Raw genomic sequence first — 24,070 nt, forward strand, 5'->3', positions numbered from 1 at the left:
GTGCCTTACAACTGATGGCATCAAAATAATGTCTTGTTAATATTGTTTCAGTAATGAAGTTGGGCAGCATAACCATTGTTTAAAAAGTTAAAATATATACATTGAGGCATTTGGGTGCAAGAAAATGTTAGAGTAAATTATCCCTTTTCTTGAATACTGGAGGACCAAAAAAATAAGGTGTATTGTGTCTTAGCAGTGATTTTTACTGAATTGTGCTTCCAAAAACTGTGCCTACCAGGGCCTTAAAAGCTATTATGTTAATTATCACTATACTAAAACATATGCAAACGTAATAAAATCACTTCCATAGTGACTATACTTCAATCATATGGATATTAGTCATAGAAAAATAGAGGTTTTATGATGTTATTTTAAGTCCTTTTTGTCTAGGTAATCAGTCTGCACTTTAAACCATTTTCCTTGTTTTACTTCCTCCCTTAAAATATATATAAAATATAATGCACTTAATTGAGAAATGTATGTTTTTATTATGCTGTATTTTCTTTTTAAATTATTGTTTATATTTTCAAATAAAAATGTACAAAATATAAAGTTCCATTGCTGGTCTTGCAAGAGCTATACAATTTTCTTAAATGTATACCTGTACCTGCAGCAGTTCACCAATATCAAAAATTTGGAATTCTGTTCATTTGTTATCTTTAAGACCACCCCAAATTTAAAGGCTACCTTATTGTACTTTTAAAGTGTATTACAACAGTGTGGTAGTAAATAAAATACTATTTTGTTCCTTTAAAAAAAAGAATCGATGGCATCTTAGACCCAATAAATAGGATAAAGGGCCAAGGTGAGAAAGAATCGAAATGCCACAGTCCCTCAGTCCACAGACACGCTAGTGTCACTGTAGAAAGCGGAGAGCCCAGGAGCCCCCACCCCTCCCAGCCTGGAAGGGTGGCCACAAGAACAGGTGTCTGCGTGGAGGCATACAAGGCCATGTGGGATCTGGAGGATGTGTATCAGAGAGGTGGGCCACTTTCCTCCTAGCAACCTGGACTCTTCCATAAAATGGGAACTGTGTTAAAGGGATGCATTTATTGGGGAAATAGCATCCCCTAAGGAGTCACCGTGAGCAGCAGTCCCTGTCAGTTGTTTCTGTCTCCTGCACTAGCCTAGGCATGAAACGGGGACATGTTCCTTGTCTCTTGGTCCCCAGTACAAACCTCCAGGCAAGGCTCATGGGACAAACACATAAAGATGAGCAAAGGAGCCTGGAGAGGGAACTGGAGCAGGGAGCCACCGTGACTCACAGGGGCCTCATGCCTGAACCAAGGACACGGCCTGCCAACCCCAGCCCCAGGTCACACCCTACCCGCCAGCTGGGTACGGGTGGGTCAGCGAGAAGTGACAGTTCTCTAGGGGCCCTTCTTCTTCCTCTTCTTCTTCTTCTTCTTCTTCTTCTTCTTCTTCTTCTTCTTCTTCTTCTTCTTCTTCTTCTTCTTCTTCTTCTTTCTTCTTCTTCTTCTTCTTCTTCTTCTTCTTCTTCTTCTTCTTCTTCTTCTTCTTCTTCTTCTTCTTCTCCTTCTCCTCCTCCTCCTTCTTCTTCCTCTTCTTCCTCTTCTTCTTCTTTTTCTTCTTTTCTACTCCTCCTCTTCTTTTTCTTCTTTTCTTTTCTCCTCCTCCATGTCTTCCTCCTCTGCCTCTTCTTCCTCCTCCTCCTCCTTCTCCTTCTCCTCTTCCTCCCTGCGTCTTTTTCTTCTTCTCTTCTTCACCGAGTATGAATTGAGATACAAGTTCCTTTTCATAAGTACAGAACACTGAGTAGTGTTGGCAAGAGACAATGAGATCATCCTTTGTTTATTCCAAAGGACTCTTCCTTGGGGAAAGGAGGAAGAGGAGCTATCAGCAGTGTGTGCAGCATGGAGGGTGGAGACTTGGACATCCCGCCTTCGTGGGTGAGTTGTGTGGAGTTCTTGTGAGCGCTAATTGTCGCTCTCCACTGAACACTTGCTGTGAGCCTGACTCCCTGCCAATGGCTTTATACTCATTTTCTTCACGTGATCATTACACCAATGCGTCCACAGGCAGACAGTGAGTGCTCTGTCTCTCGCTTTTTAGGCTTTTGTCCTTATCTCTCCACAGCAGGCAGCAGGTGTGGCACAAGGGTGGTGTGTGGCGCCATTTCACTTCATTTCTTAGAATGATAACTTGGAGGGGGAAGCTTCTAGGCTCCAAAGGAAAGGGAAAGGTTATAATGCCCCCACCTTGGGCTCTCTGCCTAGGCCTCCCTGATTCACTGGGCCGCATTGAACAAATGATTCATTCATTGGCCTAGACCTCCGTGGGTTTGGCCACCCATTGGGAGTGAAGTCACACCTCCAGCACCCTGCTACATTCATGGCTTCACTCATCCAACTCCACGGCAAGCAAAAAGCAGGCCTGGGTGAACTGCTTGGGCTTGGGAACAGGAAAGCAAACACGTTTCTGATATCCTCAGAACGGCTGGGCCGCTCACTTTGGGCCCAGGACATCCTTAGAGGAGCCTGTGGGGCCAGCTAGGCACCCCAGGCTGGGTGTTTCAGCAAGAGGCCTTCATCTCCTCACAGTGCGGGAGGCTGAATGACTCAGATCAAGGTGCTGGCGAGGATGGTTCCTGTTAGGGTGGAGAGGGAGGGCCTGTCCACGCTCTGTACCAAGCTTTGGGGCTTTTCAGGCCTTTGTTAGTGTTCCTGGGCTGTGGACATATGGCCCCATCTCTGCCTTCGTCCTCACATGGGGTTCTCGCCATGCGTGTGCCTGTGTACCCGGACTTTCCCTTTTCATAAGGACACCACTAAGTTGGATTGGGAGCACCTCAATCACTACATTTTAAGTTGATTTCCTCCATAAAGGTGACCCATTTCCAAATAAGGTCCACGTTCTTAAGCCCCAAGATACCGGGGCTTAGGAATTCAGTGTATCCTTTTGAGAGACACAATTCAACCCTTCACAGGACCTATCCTCCAAAAACGACTGCCCCCCACAGATGCATGAAGGTGTGGCCTGAGCAGGAGGAAAAACATCCCTTGTTCTTGGAAAGCTTAGCTCAGTGCCGTAAATGTATCCATTCAACATGACCCTCATGAGAACACTGAGGGCGGGTGGTTTTGTTTTGGTTTGTTTTTTTTCCAGAGTTAGAAAAGCTGATTCTGAAGTTGATATGAAATAGTAAACAACCAAAGACAGCCAGAAAAATGAAAAAAAGAGGCCAGCAAAGTGGGTGTAATCCCTACCAGATAGTAAATCATGTCCCTAAGCCTCTATAATTAAAATGCTGTAATTGGAAGTTTGCATAGCCAGGCAGAGCAATAGGATACAATAGAAATCCAGAAAGGTGAAAAATATGTATGGAAATATGGTCTGTGATCAAGAGAGCATCTCAAATTACTGGACACAATACGTTTTAATTTTCTGGCAGGGGGGCGTACTGGGAATTGAATTCAGGACCTCACATTTGCTAGGCAGGTGTTGCACCACTGAACTAAATCTCCAGCACACAATAAATTTTAAAATAAGCAATTCTGGGACAATTGAACAACCATTTGGCTAAAAGGTAAAGGTGAATTCATACCTCACAGGAAACACCTAAATAAACAAGGGGACAAGAGATCCAGATTTTAAATAGAAACCTTAAAATTTCTAAAAGAAAACACGAGCTATTCCTTTATAATAAAGGCTATTTTGAATTTATTTAAGAATCAAAATCCAGAAGCAATAAGTAAAAAAAACTGACAAATTCAATTACCTAAAAACTAAAATCAATTTTAAAGAAACATTTTCACACCAGGAATTTCTATAAGCAAAAGGCAAATGGGAGGAGATATTTGCAACTTAGAGACATAGCTGATTTTGCCAGTAACTAAAGAGTTCTTAAAAACAGAGATTTAAAAAAGCCCAAAAATGACTTTAAAATGGGCAAAAGCCATGAGGAGACAGCTAGCTCGTAGACTGGGTATTAGTAGAACTGTTAACTTTGATGTCGCTTAGGAGAATATCTTACTCCTTGGAGCTGTACTCTAGAGTATTCAGCAATGAAGGACCATCATGTTGACAACTTGCTTCCAAATGGCTCGGGGAGGGGGTGGGGAGAAGACACACCCACAGATAAATGAAACAAACATGGTGAAATATTCTAACAATGACTGAGTTGATGTGTGTCCATGTGGGACGATGCAGATGGACCTGGAGGACATCATGTTAAATGAAATAAGCCAGGCACAGAGAGAAGTACTGTATGAGCTCACACATGTGGTGAATCTTAGGAAGTCAAACTCATAAAACCAGAAAGGAGAATGGTAGTTACCAGGAGCGGAGAGGTGGAGGAAACGGGAAGATGTTGGTCAAAGTGTATAAAGTTTCAATGCATCAGGGCAAATAAGCTATTATTAACCATTGTTGATGGTAATATGTGCTTGAAATATGCTAAGAAAGTAGATCTAAGTGTTCTCCCCACAGGAAAACATAACCACGTGAGGTGATAATGCTAACTAGCTTGAATGTGGCAACCATTTTGCAATGTTTATGTGTATCATAACATCACCTTGTACGCCTTAGATATAAGCTCTTTTGTCATTTATATTTCAATAGAGCTGGAAGGGAAAGGAAAGTGTTCACGAAGAAAGGTGTTCGTTCAGTCTTTGTCTCACGCTTTCAGTCTTCAGGTCTGAAACGTTTCATATATAAAAGGTAGGGTCCAGCCCCCTGGCCTGGGGGTGACTTAGGGGGATGGGGAAGCTGTTGATGAGACAGCAGTAATCATTGCAATCACCCATTGCTTAATGTGGGTGCTGGGTCTCTTTCCACTGCCAATGAATCAATCTTCATACAGACCTCATGAGGAAGTCCTCATTTTCAGGCAAGCAAACTGAGGCTCCAGTAATCATAACTGTGTCAAATCCAAAGCTATGTGCAGCTGCCCTGTCTCTGCTGAATGGTTTCCATTGGATGTGTGAGCCAGTCTTTGAGGCCCGAACAGGGGGTCTAGACCCAGGAAACAACCATTATTCCTTTTGCTTAAGAAATACACTGGAGGTGAGGCTCAGTAGTAACGCCTCCACTTAGGCAAAAAGATCCGGGTTTGATCGCTGGTACACATGCCAAAAAAAAAAAAAAAAATCAACTAAATTTAATTTTCTTTATAAACAACTCAAAGGGTTAACAGAGCCAGGCATGGTGGGCTATGCCTGTAATCCCAGCACTGGGGAGGCTGAGGGAGAAGGAGCTCCGTGAATTCAAGGCCAGCCTGGACTACACAGAGACCTTGTCTCAAGACAAACAAACAAAAAAGGTGTGTAATGGGGGTTAAAGGAGATTTTCCTAAAATAAGGCAAGAAAGAGCTAAGAACAGCATGGTTAAGAAGAGGGGCAGGGAGTGGTTCAGCTAGCTGTAAGGAGCAGGCTCCAGGAAGGCCTCCTTGAGAAGGTGACATCCACATAGACACCTAAGAAGACAAGGAAGTAAACTATGGGTTATCTGGAGAGAGAACCTTCTAGGCATATACCTTAGCACTAGTATTCCTCAGTGGGAGGAGAAGCATCTAGCTTGGAAAAGAAGAGGTAAAGCCATTATGATTCTCAGTTAACATGATCCAGTATACAGAAAGTCCTCAAGTGTCTAAAAGAATATACCATTAGAACTATTAATAAGCAAGTCTAGCAAGATCATAGATACAAGATCAGTGTACAGAAATCAATTTTATTTCTATGGGCTAGCAACGGACACTCTGGAAAGGAAATTAAGAATACAATTCTATTCATAAAGTCATAAAAATAATAAAACACTTAATAATACGTTTAACCAAAGAAGTACATACAGGTCTGGGGATATAACTCAACAGTGCAAGCACCTACTTGGCAAGCACAATACAAAAAGAAAACGAGGTATATAGATTGTATATATTAAATATTACAAAATTTACTAAGGGGAAAAAAGTCTAAATAAAGTGACATTCCGTGTTTTTGGATTGGAAGACAATATCATCAAGATGGCATTGCTCCCCAGATTTGTTCTGCAGAGTCAACATAATCTCTATCAAATTTCCAATGGCCACTTTTATCAGAAATCAGCAAGCTGACCCTAAAATACATACAGAAAATCAAAACACCTTAAATAGGCAAAACTTGCTATAAACCTACAATTGCCAAGGCAGTATGATACTGGCAAAGAACAGAAGTACAGATCAATAAAACCGAATCAGGAGTCCAAAAACAGGCCTTTATATTTATATTCAATTAATTTTTTGAAAAAAAAAATGCCAAGGTAGTTCACTGAGACAAAGGATAGTCTGTCTAACAGATAGTGTTAGAATAATTGGCTATCCATCCACAGGAAAAAATAGCTTAGACTCTTAGCTCATACCATGCACAAAAATGAACTCAAACTGAATCATTAAGTTAAAGGTAAAAGCTAAAACAGTAAAACTTTTGGAAGAATAGATGGTGAGAAAGTAATATCTTCAAAACCTTGGGCCAAGTGATATCTTCAAAACCTTGGGCCAGACATAGAATTCTGAAGTACAGCACCATGATTTATTTAAAAAGATTCCATCACAATCACATTCCTTGATTGTGGTCATCATTTTAATATATATATCACATTATATACATTATGCATATATAATTGTATTCATCAGTTAGTAATACCTTAATAAAGCTAGGGATGAGTGAGATCATTAGGAAAGTGAAAAGATAAGAAACAGACTAGGAAAAAAAATATTTGCAAAGCCCATATTTTTTGAGTTTGTTTTTTGAGACAGAGTCTCACTATGTAGCTTAGACTGGCCTTGAACTCAATATATAGCCTGGCCTGAACTCACAGCAGTCCTCCTGCCTCAGCCTCCTGAGTGCTGGCTTATAGGTGTGTGCCACCACACTTAGTTATAACACCAAATGTGATAAAGGAATTATATTTATATTCAGAATTTGCGAAGAACCTCAGTGTTAAGAAGACAGTCCAATCAAAACTTGAACAAGAGACATGAAGAGACATCTTTCTAAAGAATTTATACCAAGTAGCTAATAAACACATGAACAGGTATTCAACATCGCTAGCTATTAGGGAAATACAGATTAAAACCACAGTGAGCTACTATATCACACCCACTAGAATGACTATAATCAAAAGGCAGGATAATAACAAACTCTGGATGTGAGGTAGAGAAATAGTGCTTACATATTGCAGGTGAGAATATAAATATGGCATAGCCTTTTTAGAAAACAGCTTAAAAACTTTAATACAAAATTACCATATGGCCCAGCAATTCCACTTCTGTCTACCCAAGAGAAATGAAAACTGGAAATATATCTCCACAAAACTTGTGAGTCGAGCATTTCAGCATTGTTGACAGTAGCCTCGAACTTAAAAGTTAAACATCTTAAAAGTTCACCAGTCAGTAAAAGAACAGGCAAAATATGATCTGTTCACACAGCAGAGCATTATTCAATAGTAAGAAGACACACACCAATGACATATGCCACAAATGACTGATAAACTAAAGAACCAGACTCAGGACGATATATCACGTGACTCCATTTATTTACCAGAAACAGCAAATTCAGAGAAACAGTAAATAGATTACTGCCTGGGGCTGGGGTGGGAATGCTGAATTGTACACATGAACAGGGTGAATTTTAGAATATTTAAAATGTGCCACGATGAATTTTTCTTTTAAAAAATGATTCAATTAAAGGTTCAGTATCCATGGTAATGCTTTGGTTTATTTTTTCTGCCCTTTAAGAATTATATCGGAGAATATTTACATTATTAGTGTGGAACTAAGAAAAATTCAACATTTTTCCATCTCAGTTTTGGTTATTAATCAAAATAAGGTCAAAATAATTATGATCAAAAGTATTTTTATCTCATCTCAGCAAAGGAAAAAAATTATTTTTATAAGTAAGTGCTCAGTGTTGGGACATTCACATTGAATTCAGGGTCAGTTTTGGGTTATAAGAAAGAACCTCTCTGGTTTAATTCACCCTTAGGAAGGAACATCTCTCAGTGTTGGGGACTTCTTGCTTTTCTTCTGCAGTTGGTTTGTAGCATTGTTTTCTGTGATCCATGAATGGAGTTGCATGGACAGATGTTTATGTTAATTCCAACAGAAGAACAGAACTGATTACTAAGGAGGCAAGTAGGTTATAATATACAACTTCCCAGTGTTTTTGAGGCCTATAGGTTAAGCCCAAAGCATTTAGCCAACATTCTGTTATAAAGCTCACAGTGGGTAAAGGTTAAAGGCAAATTGGGAATTTAAGAAAAGAAAAAAGTGAGCCAGGTGTGGTGGCACAGGCCTTTAATCCCAGTATTTGGGAGCCTGAGACAGGAGGATCCTTATGAGTTCTAGGCCAATCTGGGCTACAAAGTGAGTTCAGGAAACAAACAAGGCCATAAATTGCTCTGTGGCTTTAGACAAACTCAGTGCCTGGCTCATCTGGGCAAGCACCGGGCAGGGCGCTGCAGGGGGCAAGAGTACAAGGTTCAGTTTGAAGGTCAGTTTGCATCTGATCCAGAAGACCTCCCTGGCTTGCAATAGGCTGGAAGGGCTGCCACCTCTTTTGGCTCAGAGCACTGGTCGCTGTGTGTGGCCGATTCATGGCACATCGCACCATGTGGGCTTGGTGTGTTCCTATGCTGGGCTCTCAGCTTGGGCGTAAATAGTCCTCATTCTGGAACAAAGTCCAGGCTACATGGGCCTTCATAAAGGCAGCCTAAGTTAATGAGTAAATGTGATAGGAAAGCTAGCGCCAAGTGGAGAGAGAACACCACTTCTGGATTTTATTTCACCAGTGAGGTCTTTGATTGAGACCCAGATTCATGTGAGACCAAGAAAAAACAACACAGCCCAAATCTGATGTATCTGGATGATAATTATAAGTTCTGGGCAGAAGAGAGAAGGGAGGAGCGAGGAAAGAGAGAGCAGAGGCCAGTATGGCTGGAGCAGGCCTTGGAGGGAGGGTGAAAGGTCTGAGGCTTCTCCTAGAGGAGCCAAAGCACTGGAGACTGGCAGAGCCAGGACCCAGTTACCGCCAGAAGAGCAGGATGCGTTTCTTCGGCCTGTGAGATGAGTTCTTACGGCAATGTCTGCTGCGCTCAGCCCACTGATTAGCGTCGTGATTGTGATTTTATCCCTTAATACCTGGGGGCCCAGCGGGGATAAGTGCTCTCAAGGTCACAGCCCTTTCTCCTGTGGTCTGTGGAAGCCAGGCTAAGCGGCCCTGCCTTGGGTTCTGTTCTTGGCAGCAGGAGTGTGGGGCAGTCAAGGAGCAGCAGCAACAGCTGTGCAGCAGTCACTCGGGCCTCTGGAGGAACAGGGCCCGCATACTGGAACCCAGCACCCGACCCTGAGCCCACAGCCTGTACCCACTGCCGGCTCCCATGCAAGGCAGGCACTTGATGTGTGTCAGGGGCACGGCATCCTGGACAATAGGGATGCAGGGCAAGCAAGACACTCAACTCCAGACCACACACACACACACACACACACACACACACACACACCAACCAGTGGTGACACAGGCAGATATATGCATACACCAACACACACGCAATGCAATACACACCAACACATACAACAATGACACATGCAGATACATGCACACACCAACATACACATATACACCTGTACAATTCAACACACACCAGCATACACAAACAGGCACACAGGCACAGATACAGAGACACACAAATGCACTTACAAGCCAACAAGATAAACACAGAAACACACAAACACACATAGACATGCACCAGTACACGCACAGAGAACACACAACTACATATAGATGTATCTACATTAGCTTACACAAGTAGATACACACAAACATGCAGACATCTCCACACACACATACATCCAGACACACACGGTGATATACGATATACTTGCATGCAGACACACACAAACTTATACCCACATAGTCACACACAAAAACACATAGAGATGTGTACTCAGGGGCACACACACAGTGTATTCACAAGCTACTCAGTTACTGAATCCTGCATTTCCAGAATGGGTGTGTGTTTATAGAATGCTTTCTGTAGGGATGAACAGAGTGGTAGCACTGGGCTGCATCTCAAGGAGATGCTGGGCAGGCTCATTACTGGGCATTGCTGGTGCCTGGATGTGCATCTTCCTGTCCCCTCCTGACTGCTTTCTTTGATGAACAGAGGGGAAACCTCAAGCCCTTGAGATGCCCATCCGGCTTAGTAATCTTCCCCGGGACAAAGAGAGACACTGTGAATCATGATGACAATGCAGCGATGTGACCCCGTTCTCCCCTCCCCCACTTTCCAGACACACAGCAGTACTGTGAGACCTTTGTGGCCTTTGTTTCTACCCAGGTCTCCAAGCAGGCGCAGTTCCTACTCCCAGCAGTGAGGAGAAGCCCAGAGCAGGATTCCTGGCCCAAGCTGCACTCCTAGTGTCTTCAGAGAAACCTGTGGGGTGTCCCACCTCCAGAGGTTCGAATGCAACTGGCCTAGTGGGGGCCTGGCCTTGTGGCCTTTTCAAATCCCCCCAAAGGCGCTGGTGGAACTACTGACCTCAAGTGTTGACTATAATGCCCAACACATGTTGCTGAGGGGAAAAAGCAAGTGGGGATCTGCATAGGGCTTGGCACATAGTAGATGTTCAATATTCTTTCATCAAGAGACACAAGCACAGGGGGTTGGCTCCTTTATTTTTTAAAGAAGTTGGTATAACCAGGCATTGTGGCACACACCTATAATCCCATCAGTTGGGAGGCCGAGGCAGGAGAAATGCTGAGAGTTTGAGATTACATAGTGAAAGAAAGAAAGAAAGAAAGAAAGAAAGAAAGAAAGAAAGAAAGAAAGAGAGAGAAAGAATCTTAGAAGAGGAAAAGGAGAAGGAAAAGAAAGAGGAGGAAAAAGAAAAACTTGGTGAGTGTATGCATAAAACAGAGCTGGTGATGTCCCCACATGGACACACAGTGTCTTTCTATAGGGTAGCTGTAGGGCTGAGGGGGATTTGCACTTTCCCATGTGTACACGTCCCCAGCGTTGGTACTTCTTACCCCAAGCACATGTCATTTTAAAAATTAATAATAATGCAAATGATTTACCAGCTGTTGAAGGACCCACGCATCACCTGTCTTTCACTTCCTTTTTCTTTACCTATTTAAGGTGCAGGAAATGCCCATAAATAGTTTCAACCAGGGAAAGCCAAAGTGGCAGTCTAGCTGAGGAGTTGACGCCTGTGGGGGCTGAGCTGCTAGCTAAGTCCTCCAACGCTGCTTCAAAAGTCCCTGAGCTCCTCCCTGGCCTGGCAGTCTGGACCCTGAAGTTGGTCTGGGTAACTGAAAAGCTGGGACTTAGCAGTGCAGTCCCTGGAAGCTGGGGTTCAGCAGGAGGGGGATGGCTGTCCTGTGAACCAGCTGGTCATGGCATTCCACAGGGTCATGGTCACAGGGAGAAGTCATCCTGGTGACCTCACCCTGACACAGCCACAAGGCCCTGTGTCTGAGTATTTCAGAGAGCTTTAGGAAGTGTGGTGCAGATGGATTACCAACGGCCTCTTTATCTACTACAAAGGCCACAGGGGCTCTTTGAAGGCCATATCAGGATTTTCATGCTGCCAGTGATGACACTGAAGTCTAGCTAAAGATCTCTGGGTGCTAGAACCAAGCTCCACAGGTCCCTGAATTTGAGGACCCCACAACATCCAGTAGCTCAGTCTCCAACCCACACCATCCCTGTGTCTCTGTCCTTGGGGTCGATGCTAGATTCAGAGCTGGGAATCTGAGGACCAGACTCAGAAATGTCAGCTACAGGAAGTACTGAGATCCCCCTGCTGGCCTGAGGCGTCCTGAAACAGGCCCAGCACCTGCTCCCACCTAGAAGCACAGGAGCCCACGGCACAGGAACATTTGCTCCAGGCCAGGTACTCAGGGAAATTAAAACCTCAACCACCCTCAGGGCTGCAGTCAGATTACTTCCGGGTCAGGACTCAGAGCCATATAATCAAATGACTAAGATCCTTGCCAAAGGGACCAAGTGCCTTGACCTCAAAATGAAGACCCTATAGTGCTCCCAGCATGCCTGAATGATATAAGGGGCTAAGAGCCTTCTTCCCAGCCTGAGTCACCTTCTCCCAGGCCTCGGTCTTGGCCATCTTTTTGGGAAGGCCAGGCCAGCCAGGTCCAGAGAAGAATCTGGAAGGAGGAGAACCACAGCAGGCCCTCTAGACTTCATACATGGGCTGAGTCAAGCTGGGCTGGAGGCTGGGGCTTTTCAAGACTCAACTCTGGGCCTCGAGCCAAGCTGACCTCTAGGCCTCTTGTCCCTGAAGGCAGGATAAGTATGTCTTTTCCTCCTCCCTCTTTCTTAGAAGTCTTCTGAGCCTAGTACTTCCTGAGGTTTCTGCCACAGTGCCAGCAACCTTCTTAACCCTTCACCTCCCATTCCTCAAGCACTGATTCAGACCCCAGAGGGGGAAAGGTCATGAACTGCAGGGGCCCCATGGCTCAAGGGGAAGTGATCAGGCATGGGGCCCTGGAGGCCCCATTTCAGCCTAACCTCTTACCCAGTGCCCTTGGATAAGGCACTTAGTCCCTTGTAAGCTCAGTTTCTTCCAGTGACAAGTAGAACTGACCATAGCAACAATTTTGAACATGTTGATCTTATACCCCTAGCCTCATTGTTCTGTTGGGGAAACTAAGGCCCAGGGAGGGGCAAGAGCTGTCGATGGTACACAACAAGCAGCAAGCAGGAACCAGAATCCTTGACTTTGACCCCAGCTGTATCTGTCTCCTGACTGACCATTCCTATTGAGGCTAATCTGTCTCCCTGTGGTGCCTAAGTGGGGACAGACTATGGACAGGCTGATTTCTTTTCACCCAGAGCCATCTCCCCAGTGATTCAGCACCAAGCCTGACCTTGTTTCCCCTGTAGGGCCCAGGAGGCTCAGGTCTGGGCATGTAATATGGCTTGAAAATGCCCACAGAGAAAATGAGCCCCTGCTAAGTGCTAGGCCCAGGGTACCGGGCTGCATACCAGGAGAACATGAGGCCACAGAAGACACCGTGTGAATAGGTGAGGAGGGTGACACAGGCAAGAGGAACCGGGACAGCAGACCAGTGTGGAACTTCACAGGCTCTGAGCCACACTATCCGGGTTCAAGTTCTAGTCCCATCACGGACTAGTGTGGAGCCTGGAGAAAGCTCCTTAGCTTCTCTGTGCCTTGGTTTGCTGGGGTCCTGGAGCACCCACTCTATAAGTCTGTCATGAGTCTATTAGTGAGATGAGTGGACCTGGGACTGTACGGTCAGTGCTCATCAGATGGTGGCCATCGATACTGCTCAGAGACAGAACAGCTGTCTCTGAGCGCACATAAGCACGTGGGTTCCCAGATCTCTGTATCACTTCCCACCACAGAGCTGTCCCCTTGACTCATGGGGGCAAAGCTTTCTGAAAGGCTGTGGCATTTCCCTAGGCTGCTGTTAATTCCCTCCAGATATGTCTGGATGATTCCAGCCAGGCTGAAGCCCTTCATTCCTGCTCGGAGTGGTCACATAGCGATTCCCAGGGAGGAAGGAAGGCCTATGAGTGTCCTTATTCTAAATGGCCCTGGTCCGCTGGGTAAAGAAGCGTGCCTACCGCCCTGTACAGAGGAGTAGGAGTTTCGATCCTGGCTCTGTCTTTAGCTTGAGGCAGCCTCCCTCAGGCCAGTTCCTTTCCCCCTCTGGGCCACTACATGCCCCTTGGAAATATAAGAAAATGATCTAAAATAAGATTCTGATCTCCACTGTCTGTTTGATAGCTAAGACTGTGATTCTATTTTTGCTTTAACAGTATCATTGTCTGCGCAGTAGCTAGCATTTATTGAACACCTGCTATACACCAGTGACTAACCTCGTGATCTCTACCGTTGTGACATTCAGTCATTGAGAGCCACAATCCCCATTCCTGGGCACGTTTCAGCTCTTCCCACCAGATCCTCACAGCCACCTTCTAGGTGGGTACCACAATCGCCTCATCATAAGGATGAGGTAACCAGGTGCCACCTGATGAGATGACCTCATCTGGCTGGTCAGTGGCCAGTATGAAACCAAAACCACCAACCAACCATGCCCAAATTTCTCAAGCCCTGTGAGGTGGGAATTATTATCTGTTTTACTGATTAAAAAAAATAAAATAAAACCTGTGGTCCAGAGAGGGGAAGTGACTCAGCCCACATTGGTCACTGTCTTTGATAGCCCCAGAGGACATCCTGCCCCTCCACTCCCTACCTTCTTTGTGTGTGTATGTGTAGTACTAGGGACTGAACCTAGGACCTTCACACCAAGCTACTTCTATTGCATCTTCATTTTTCTCGGGGTCTCCCTAAGTCACTAAATTGTTGTTTAGTGTTTTTGTTTTGGTTTTGTTTTTAGTCTTTTTGAGACAGGGTCTTGATATGTAGTTCAGGCTGGCCTAGAACTTTTTGTAGCCCAGGCTGGTCTTGAACTCACACCAACCCTCCTGCCTCAGCCTCCCAAGTGCTGGGATTACAGGTGTGCACTACCACACTCAACCAAAACTATGGTTTTTTGTTTTGTTTTGTTTTGGTGCTAGGGACTGAACCCAGAGCTTCTGCATGCAAGGCAACCACTGAGCCACATCCCCAGCCCACTCTGCCTTCTTCTGTCACCATTATCTCAGACAGGCTGATTTCTTTTCACTCAGAGCCCAGGCTTCAGAAAGACCACCCCCCGCACCCCGTCCAGGTGCCTCTCTAAGACCAGGGAGGTGATCAGTCCCACAGGGGTGCTTCCCCCTTTGCTGCCTTGACCATTCTGCAGCCCCATAGGAAGATTCTATGGATGAGGAAGCTGAGGTCCTACATTTGATGGGAGAGGGGAAGCATTGACTCGTGCCCCAGGCAAGCCCTGTTATCAAGGGTACTTTGTAAAATTCCAACAGAGTGTAGAATTGTGGGCAGCTGTTCCACTTTGGGAAAAGGAATTCGGATTGCAGACTCTGGGCCCCACCTTCGGCCAGGACAAAAAGAAGTTGTGATGAGGGATGCAGTTAGGGCCTCCAACACTCTCTGCCGAGCCTTCCGATGGCCACCATGAGATGTTGACTGACTTCCTCTTTTCAATCCTCCCTTTAGGTACTTACCTTGTTTCCCCAGAGCAAAGAAAAAGGAAGCAGCTGTTTGCTTTAGTGAAGGCCTAGCAGAATGAAAATCAGAGCCTGAAAGGAGGTTGGTGACTCATTCCCCAACCCAGGGATGAGGCCAGCTAGGGCAGAGGTTGCCTTGGGAAGACCTGGCCTTTTGTTCCTTGGGGGCCAAAATGAATCACCCATCTCATTAAGCCACACTGGCCAGTCCCGAACTTTCCCAGCTACAGCCAGTGCTAGCAGTGATATGAGAGGGGCCCCCGTGATGGGCACGAAGCGGGAAAGAACAGAGCTTCTCACCGTGCCCCTTCAGCTGGGCCCTGAGAAAAGAGCACATGGGACCAGTTCTCAGGCAGAGAGGAAGCTGGATGCAGGAAAGGGAGGCCAGGCACTATGTGCCTCAAGAGATCACTTGGGGGCCGAGGGAGCGGTCACCCAGCCTTTGTGTTAGTGCCGCTGGGAACACCACAAAACCCATCTGGTTCTCTGCTTGCTTCTTCAGGCAGCGGGTCAGCGGCCACTGGAAGGACACCTGCTGGGTGGCTGTCATGTGGCCCGCTCTGCTTTCTCCAGCCCCATTTTGTGGTTGAGGAAGCCACGGCCTTAGCCTGGGGCACCAGCCTGGAATCCACCCCTAGCCTTGAGATCCCCAAAACTTGCTTCTCTTCCTGCCTTGCCTACAGGCACCTGTACAGCAGGCACTGAAGGCCCGTTTCACAGGTCACCACCTGGGCTGCTCAAGAGAAGCCTAGACAGCTCACACCTGCCAAAGCCTGGGTAATTTCAGGGGAGGAGCCTGCCACAAGCAGCAGAAATGTGTAAGCCCAATTCTCTGGGGCCTCCGCATCCCCAGAGGACAGAAGTGTGAGCCTGACGTCACTCAGCCAGCAGTGGCCGTTCCAGGCTGCGCTCCACTGGCTGGCGACCCCGGGCCTCCTCGCTCTCCCCTCCTCCCTTTCCTCAGCATGAAAGAGACTCAGTGGTCCTGGCAGCTGCTCCTCAGCATCTGGCGGAACATCCTGCCCCAAAGCTGAGCTCCTCTCACTCCCCAGGGAGGGCTGGTGACTCATATTTTCATTTTCAGCACAGGGCTAGGCTTTAGATCTTTCCATGATCACCGGGACTGAACATATGGCATTGGGATTAAGGACATGAACTGTGGTGCCAGACCAGTGTGAGTTCAAACCCTTCCTGTACTGCTCGTTGATTGGTATGAGTTCAGCAGCTACCCTTCGGAGCCCTGTGTGTAAATGGAGACCGCAGCAATCAACTCTGATGTCTTTATTGGAAAAGTCCCTTCCCTTTTGCTAGCAGCTCTGAAAAATGAACTGTTCCCTTGAATGGTTTTTCTCTTTTATATACTCACCTCTCAAGATGCAGGGAAAGAGGAAGTTGGTATTAGCTTTTCAGAAATGGGTTAGCACTATTTGTCCGAGTTGTGAGGATGCGCACACAGCAGTGATGTGAAAGTGGGCTCAAGCGGCCATCCTGTCAGTGCCATAGGCCGGCGATCCCACGAGGCAGGCAATACTTATGCAGGCTTTTGTATTTGATGTTTCTGCCAAGTCGTAAGCTAATCTAAGTGTTCTGAGTACATTTAAAGTACAATAAGCCAGGTGCAGTGGCTCACGCCTGCAATCCCAGCACTAGGGAGGCTGAGGCAGGAGGATCGTTGTAAATTCAAGACCAGCCTGGGTTACAAAGTGATCTCATGGGCAGCCTGAACTGCATAGTGAGACTCTGTTCAAAAAGACAAAAATTATATACATAAATAAATAAAGGAAAGTATAGTAGGGCAAGCTGTGATGTCCAGTAGGATAAGTGTATCATGTGCATTCTTCACTTAACAGTTTGAATTTCAAATTCTGATGACTTTATTGCACTGTAATCCACTTTAAATTGAGGAGAATCCATCTATCCTTTACTGTGTGCTAGGGATCTGTTAATTAAGTACTATTAAGGGATTCATTTTGAAGAGGAAAAAACAGAGGCCCAGAGAGGTATAGTCACCTGCCTGAGGGTCACACAGGCAGTAAGTGGCACAGCTGAGTCTCAGGCCCAGCCTGCTTTGCTGCAGGGCGCCCACCTTAATCATTAAGCTGAGAAAAGGGGATAGGACAAGAAAGGTGACACCTGGGCCGTGATGCTGGTCCTGGTGAATGCCAAGTGTGTGCTGTGGGCATTATCACCACTACCACCGCGGTGGCAGACTCACCTCTGCTGAGTCTCACCCTTGCCCGTGGAACTCTGCCAAGCACCTCCTGAGTTTGATCAGGCAGTGGGTCCTACCCAAATGTGTGGTCCCTTGTGTGCCACTTGCATGTTCTAGTCCTGTGGCCTTGATTTATCACCTCTGGGTCTCAATCCCCCCATCTGACAAAGGGGGTGCTTTTCCTTATTCTTTGAGTGGGAACAGGGGAGGAAGTGCTTGTTGTGGACTGAGGCTCTGGAAACATTACCTGGAGCCAGGGTGTTGGTAACCCTGTCTCCCAGGCAGCCTGGCTCCCAAAGCCAGGTTTAACCACTGGCCCCTCCTGTTTCCCTGTAGAATGCTCTCAAAAGCCAAAGCTTGCATCTTGGGCCTCAAACAAACACACAAAAAAAGCCACAAAGTTGCTGGTAGTAGAGGACCCTCTGAGACTGTCTCCTCGGGAAGTTATAGGTAAAAGATGAGGCACAGGTTTATCAGGAAAGGACCAAGGAAAAGGAAGTAAGGCCTCACTACTGATGCAGACAAAAGAGAGGCGGAGGCGGAACATTAAAGTAATGAGAAGGGGCCCAGGTGCGCTGCACCTCCGGTCCCCTCAGCTGGCTTCTTGTCTTTATCATCCTTCCCCTCATCTGGTTCTTCTCTCACCACTTCGGGTCCAAAGGACTGTCCCATCGATGTCCCTAGAGGGCGAACCAGCCTGGTCCAGGCCTCCCTCTCCTGCTTGCATTTCCTTCTCTGAGGCTGCTGGCTTAGTGACATCTGTCCTTTTGATCAGACAAAGCCACTGTCCTCTCTGTTCCCTGCTTTCCCAAAGTACCATACCCATACTTGCCTGCCTTTGGGCAGCAGGGAGCCTGCCTCCCACAAGGAATGAGAGGGAGGGTGGGCAGAGGGCTTCTATTTGGTGAGATACTCATGAAGCCATCGCTAGTACTGGCCTCTCAGTACAGGGCCCAGCCCAGAGGAGATACCCATTAAATGTGTGTTGGATACACCCAATCCAGCCCTTCATCTGAAGGGTTTGTTTGTCAGCCCTGAAAAAACTTATGAAGACCTCTCTTGTCTGACACCAGTCCTGACCTATAGAAACGACTTTTTAAAATTTCCAGTAGAAGATTTTCAGCTAGCAAATACACCCACTGGAATCCTCTCAGCTCATGGCTGCCTCTTACTTCATTCAATGTGTGTCAGTGGAGAGTGCCGTGGAGCACTTGGCATTGTAAGAAACACAAAATCTTCCGAAGCCTTAAGCTGCTGACACTATGGAAGAAACAGGAAGTCCTCCAGCCACTGGTCAATATCTACGGAACATCAGCTATTTGATTCCAGATCCTTAGTGTATATAATGTGACAGGAAACAAAATACTTCACGGAGCTTGCAGTCTATAGAGGCTGACAAATACTAAAGCTGTAATTCCAGCTAAAACCCAAGGGAAGTGGCATGGACCCTCATGCAAATAGCAACCTTTGAATATACAGTGCTTATTTTGGAGGCCAGCAGGCAAGTTTAGCATCTCAAATTCATCACTCACTTTGTATGACCTTGACCAACAGACTTAAACTCCCTAAAGCTCAGTTTCATTGTCTGTGAAATGGAAATAATAATTACTTTCTTCCTAGTCATTGTGAGGATTGTAAGAGATGACTCAAGTAACTGGCATAGAATATTATCATTAGGATAATGATGGTGAAGTCTAATAAATACTAGCTGAACGGGACAGAATGCAGGGCAGGAGGGATTACTTCTTCCCGTGCGAGGGTGGTATGGATGTGGATAGTTTTCCAGGAGAAGGTGGTTATTGAGGCTGAGCCTTAAAAGATGGGCTGGATTTCTATAGAAGGAAGTGGCAAAGAGTGAATCAGTTCAAAAGTAGAAAAAATGAATGATTCAGAGGATCATTAAAATAAAACAAATTTTTTAAAAAATCTAAACCAAATGACTAGGCTCCTTAAAAATAGGACACTGCCTTGCCAAGCAAGCTCCAGAAGTGTTAGTCAGGCGGAGGAGGTGGCTACTGGGAAATTTCACCCAGTACAGCATTATTGAGAAGTTGTGGGTTCCTGGACTCCGCGTGGGGTTGCGCAATCCTGCAGAGTTAAGGTTACCCAAACACTGGCCTGAGGAGTGAAAGGGAACTGCTTAGGATAGAATCGATATGAGAGACAAAGAACACAGGTCCTGTGGCCAGCAGAGCAGTCTCAAGGGAAAGTGACTGTGTTGGAATCACCTGGGGTGGATCCACAGGCCAGCAAGCATATGCCCTGGGAAACCATGACTAGAACATCTGTAAGGCAGGGACCGCGCACTCCCAGGGCTGGGTCTGACCCAGTCCTTCTGCACTGGTGTCCTCTGGTCACTCTCCACTTCTCCCCCTATCACACTCCAGGAATTCACCATCTACATGGTGGACCTGGAGGATGGGACTCAGATCCCAGCTCTGATACTTGCTTATTGTGTGATCTTGGCTAAATCTCCTCATCTCTTTGTATTTTCATCTACAAAATGGGGATCATCATGTCCACTTTATATGATTACATTGAGGGGTAAATGCAACACGCCTGGCCCATACAGTTGTTTAGAAAATGTTACTTCCAGCAGCCTCTCTCAGTCTCTTCCTCCTCCTGCCAGCACCCTAGCTTCCGCTGAGTTCTCGCTGGCGTGAGAGTTGAATGCCTCCTGGTTAGTCCCTTAGCCGAGGGGTTGACTCACGTGTGCCCCACTCACATGTATCGATGCCTGCACTGCAACAAGCTCTGTTCTTAGACTAAAGACAAACAACGTGGTATAAAGAAAAAGGGTGAAAGGCACACCCGTAATGGAGGTGAAGGACACTGAACCCAGAAACTGAAAGGAAAAAACCAGCCTTACAGTGGCCCTACTGGGTGCTGGGAGAAGACATAGACTGTGGAGATCAAGAGGTAAACAAAACACAGCCTGAGGCTTTAGGGTCACCATAGTTTGGAGTAGGAGATGCACAGGCGCCCCTGCTGGCGGTGGTTCCATGGTCAGCAAGCCGAAAGACTTCTAGGAGGAGATTACGGATGCTGGGCATCCAAGGAGGGGCATTTTTAGATGAGAAATATCCCATGCAAAGCCTCCACTCCGTCAAAGCACAGTGTTTGAGGAACATTTGGGTGCCTCCTTAAAAGAAGTAAAATAAAATCTTTTAATTTAGACCTGGCCCAGACACGGAGTAAATGCTCAATTAAGTTATGATGCACTTTTTTTGAGGCAGGGTCTCACTGTATGGTCAAAGCCAGGCTGGCCTTGAACTCACCGTCCTCCTGCTTCAACCTCCTGGGTGCTGACAGCACAGGTGTCTGTCAGCACACCTGGCTATTGAGCACTTCATTAGGGCTTTATTACTGCTCAATTGCCCATGAGCTCACTTGCCAGCTCCCAAGGCTGATGGTGATGGTCTGGCTCCTGAGGTCAAGGAGACAGCTGAGCCTCACAAAAAGGGAGGCACTGGTGTGGGGCAGGGCAACACTCACTTCCTGTTTCACAGGGGCCTGTGTGTGTCCTCTAGCCTGGGTCAGCACGTTCTGTTCCCTTCCCCAAAGAGAACCTGACAGTACAGCCGGCCAGCTGACCAGCGCTCAGCTAATGGGAAAGTGGGCTGTGCTGGGCCCCAAATCCACAGCTCATCGCCGCGAGCCAGCCCTGGGGATTCCGCAGGCCCTGGGTCTAGCGGGTTTAGAGAAGTAGGCACCGAGTCATCCAGTCATCGGTCACAGGCTCTGTGTGGTCATTGCCTGTGGGACCTGCGCAGGGCAGCGGGTGGGGAAAGGGACCGATTGCAGCAGTGAGCGCGGGAACCGGCGCTCACGTTGTTTGTTGGGGCTGGCTTCCTGGTCTGTTACCAGAAAGTGGTTACATAATAGGTTTGCTCCTGCCTCCAGCAGATATGGATCGAGTGTCGCCCCTAGGCCAGACGTGGTTTCTTAGCCTTGGAAATAGCGAGGACAGACACAGCCTTCTCGCTTACGGGCATTGAGCTGGTGGAAGGAGACACACGGAGGGTCCACTTTGCCTAGCACTGAGCCAGTACTATCTCATTCAATCTCCCAATCCTTGTAGGAGACACATACTATTGCTAACCCATTCTACAGACTGCAGTGTCCTCCTTTAGGAATCTCTTTCCCTCTCACCCTTTGGCTTAGTATGTCTCAAAAGACAGTGAATCAAGGAGGGGCTGCAAGGGTGACACCTTGCCTAACTTTCAGCATTTGGTGACCTAACCGGTCAGGAATGAGGGGCCTGCATCTTTTGATAACAGCCAGGCCCCGCCCACCCGAGCAGGGACAGAGCTCGCAAAACTACTAAACTACCGTCAGAGGTTTGGAGCAACTTCTCTTCCCAGCATTCCTTAATCATCATTACTCTGGACTCAGGCATTTAATTGCTCATCAGTTTCTCCATTCTTTGATGAACAGAGAATTTCTTTCATTCTTTCTGGGCCAGAGCAGCCTTTGAATAGATTTTATTGTAGGTGAGTCTCCCCTTCCTCCCAACGCCCTCTCTGCCTGCCTGTGACTGTGGCTTATCATGTGAACCCTGCTATGCACCAGGCCCTTCCTTGGTGCAGACCCCCAGGGAAGTAGAGGAAGGAGCAGTGGCAGTCAATAAGGGTAAGAGAGGGCAGTCCCAGAGCCCGAGGTGCCCAGAGGCCCTGTTACTTTGCGGGGTGCACATGTAAGCGCCTCTGGCTGAGTTTGAGTGGCAGGGAGAAGCCATCTAGGGTTAGGTTTGTCTTGACAGAGCAGTGTGACCAGACCTACGACCTTACAAGAACCAGCAAAGAAAGGAGAAAGGCAAACTCATGAAAGGTCTTCAGAGTTGGAGGAAAGGCTTTAATTCATTCCACAAATAATTATTAAGCTGTGCTTTTGTCCTAGGAACTCTCCTAGATGTTGAAGACATCACTCTGTAGAAGGATGACCAAGCTTCTGCCATGGACGGAATCTCCATTCTGGGCTGAGAGGGTTGGAGCCAGACTACACCTATCACAGAAAGAGGCTATTAGGTTTTTAGCACGACCACAAGCCCTTTGACCTATGTGGGTCGACTGAAGTCTGCCCTGGAGGTTGGACTGACACAAGCGAAAGTGGCAAAGACTGTATAGTGTCCACACCACCACCATCATCCTGCGCCTAAAGGCTGCTTGTTAAATCCTGCCAGCACCCTGCTGGGAAGAGGCAGACAATAAACAATAGGCAAGTAAGTAAACATGTTGACAGTAGATCGTAGATTGTGTACAAAGGAGAAAGCCAGCAGGGTGGAAGAGGAAGGGAGGCAATCAGGGAAGCCCTCTCAGAAGAGGGGACACCTGAGCTCAGACTTATGCGAAACCCGGCTTTGAAAGAGTCAGGGACTGCATGAGGGGCTGAATTGTGCCCCCACCCCAACTTCATCTAGTGAAGCTGTAATTCCCAAGACTTTAGGATGTCACTGTACTTGGAAAAACAGGGACTTTAAAAAGCTCACTACATTGAGAATGGGTCATTTAGATGAGTCCTACTCTATTCTGCCTTCTGTCTTTATGAGAAGGGGAGCTTAGTCATTAATTAAATAATATCACATTTTTAAAAAAGAGGAGAGCAGGACCCGGCGCAAGACCAACGATGCATATGCACAGAGATGGCACCGCACAGGGACCCAGTGGGAAAATGGTCATCTGCAAGCCAAGGAGAGAAATCTTAGGAGAACTCAAAAGGCCAGCACCTTGGTCTGGGATTTTCAGTCTCCAGCTCTGTGACAGTGCATTTTTGCCCCTGCAGCTCCTCAGGGTGTGGTGTTCTGCTTTGGCAGCCCGAGAATATGGAGGAAATATTCCAAGCAGACCGGCTGGGGGGTAGAAGGGGACATGGAAGCCTATGTGGCTGGAGTGTGGCTGGGGAGGAGGGGGTAGGCGGGGTCCAAGTCACATCAGACCTGGTGAGCACGAGAAGCTTCCTGGTATTTATTATGCTAAGTGAGGAGAGTGAGTGGTGAACCCCAGGACAGGAACCATTTGAAGCTCATCAATAATGTCTTCCTTTCACATGTTATTTGGTGGAGCTAGAGAAATTCTAACTTAAACTGCTCTAAATATTGAGAAACACAATAGAAGCTTGGGCGCATGGTAATGGCAGCAAATTGTTCATTATACAACAAAAAAAGCCAAAGATAGAAAATTTGACAGTTAAAACTACTTTTCTATCTGTAACAAGTAAAGAAGAAACATGACCTCAGAAATCAACTTCTAGATTTATTTTACTCCAACAAATACTTAGTGAGCCAGACCTCAGGTGCAGGCTTTGTTCTAGGTTCTGAGGCTAGTGGACACTTAAAAATGCAGACAGGAGCTGGACGTAGTGACCCACACCTGTAAGTCCAGCAGTGTGGAGACTGAGGCAGGAGGATCGCTGTACGTCAGGGCCAGCCTGAACTGCAAAATAAGACTGTCAGAAAGAGGTCTGTGATCTTGGCCAAAGAGAAGAGGAGAGGAGAGGAGAGGAGAGGAGAGGAGAGGAGAGGAGAGGAAAGGAAAGGGAAAAAAAGAGAGAAGAGAAGACAAATTTCTGGGTTATCACAGAACATCATGGGCTGATGTAGCTGTCCAAGAGATACTAGTAGCTGTGAATTTGAAAATTAGGCTGCAGTATGACCTGGTCCATCCTGGTCTGTCACTGTGAATTAGATACATAGTTAGGCAGGCAGGCAGAAAGAAGGAGAAGGAGAAAGAGGAAGGAAGGAAAGGAAG

At 46.6% G+C, this 24,070-nt stretch overlaps 1 long non-coding RNA gene across 3 annotated transcripts in view; it reads left to right on the forward strand.

Annotated features, from left to right (window-relative positions):
- Positions 1 to 24,070, forward strand: part of LOC134471613 (uncharacterized) — a 36,753-nt gene that overhangs the window by 5,906 nt on the left and 6,777 nt on the right. For all 3 annotated transcript variants that reach the window (XR_010041100.1, XR_010041101.1, XR_010041102.1), the window contains 2 exons: positions 1,824 to 1,910; positions 22,224 to 22,545. This is a non-coding gene — a long non-coding RNA (uncharacterized LOC134471613). The remainder of the gene's footprint in view (positions 1 to 1,823; positions 1,911 to 22,223; positions 22,546 to 24,070) is intronic.

This window comes from Cavia porcellus, unplaced genomic scaffold (genome assembly GCF_034190915.1).
Source record: "Cavia porcellus strain 051 isolate PalLab524CR breed Dunkin Hartley unplaced genomic scaffold, mCavPor4.1 scaffold_19, whole genome shotgun sequence".
NCBI lineage: Eukaryota > Metazoa > Chordata > Mammalia > Rodentia > Caviidae > Cavia > Cavia porcellus.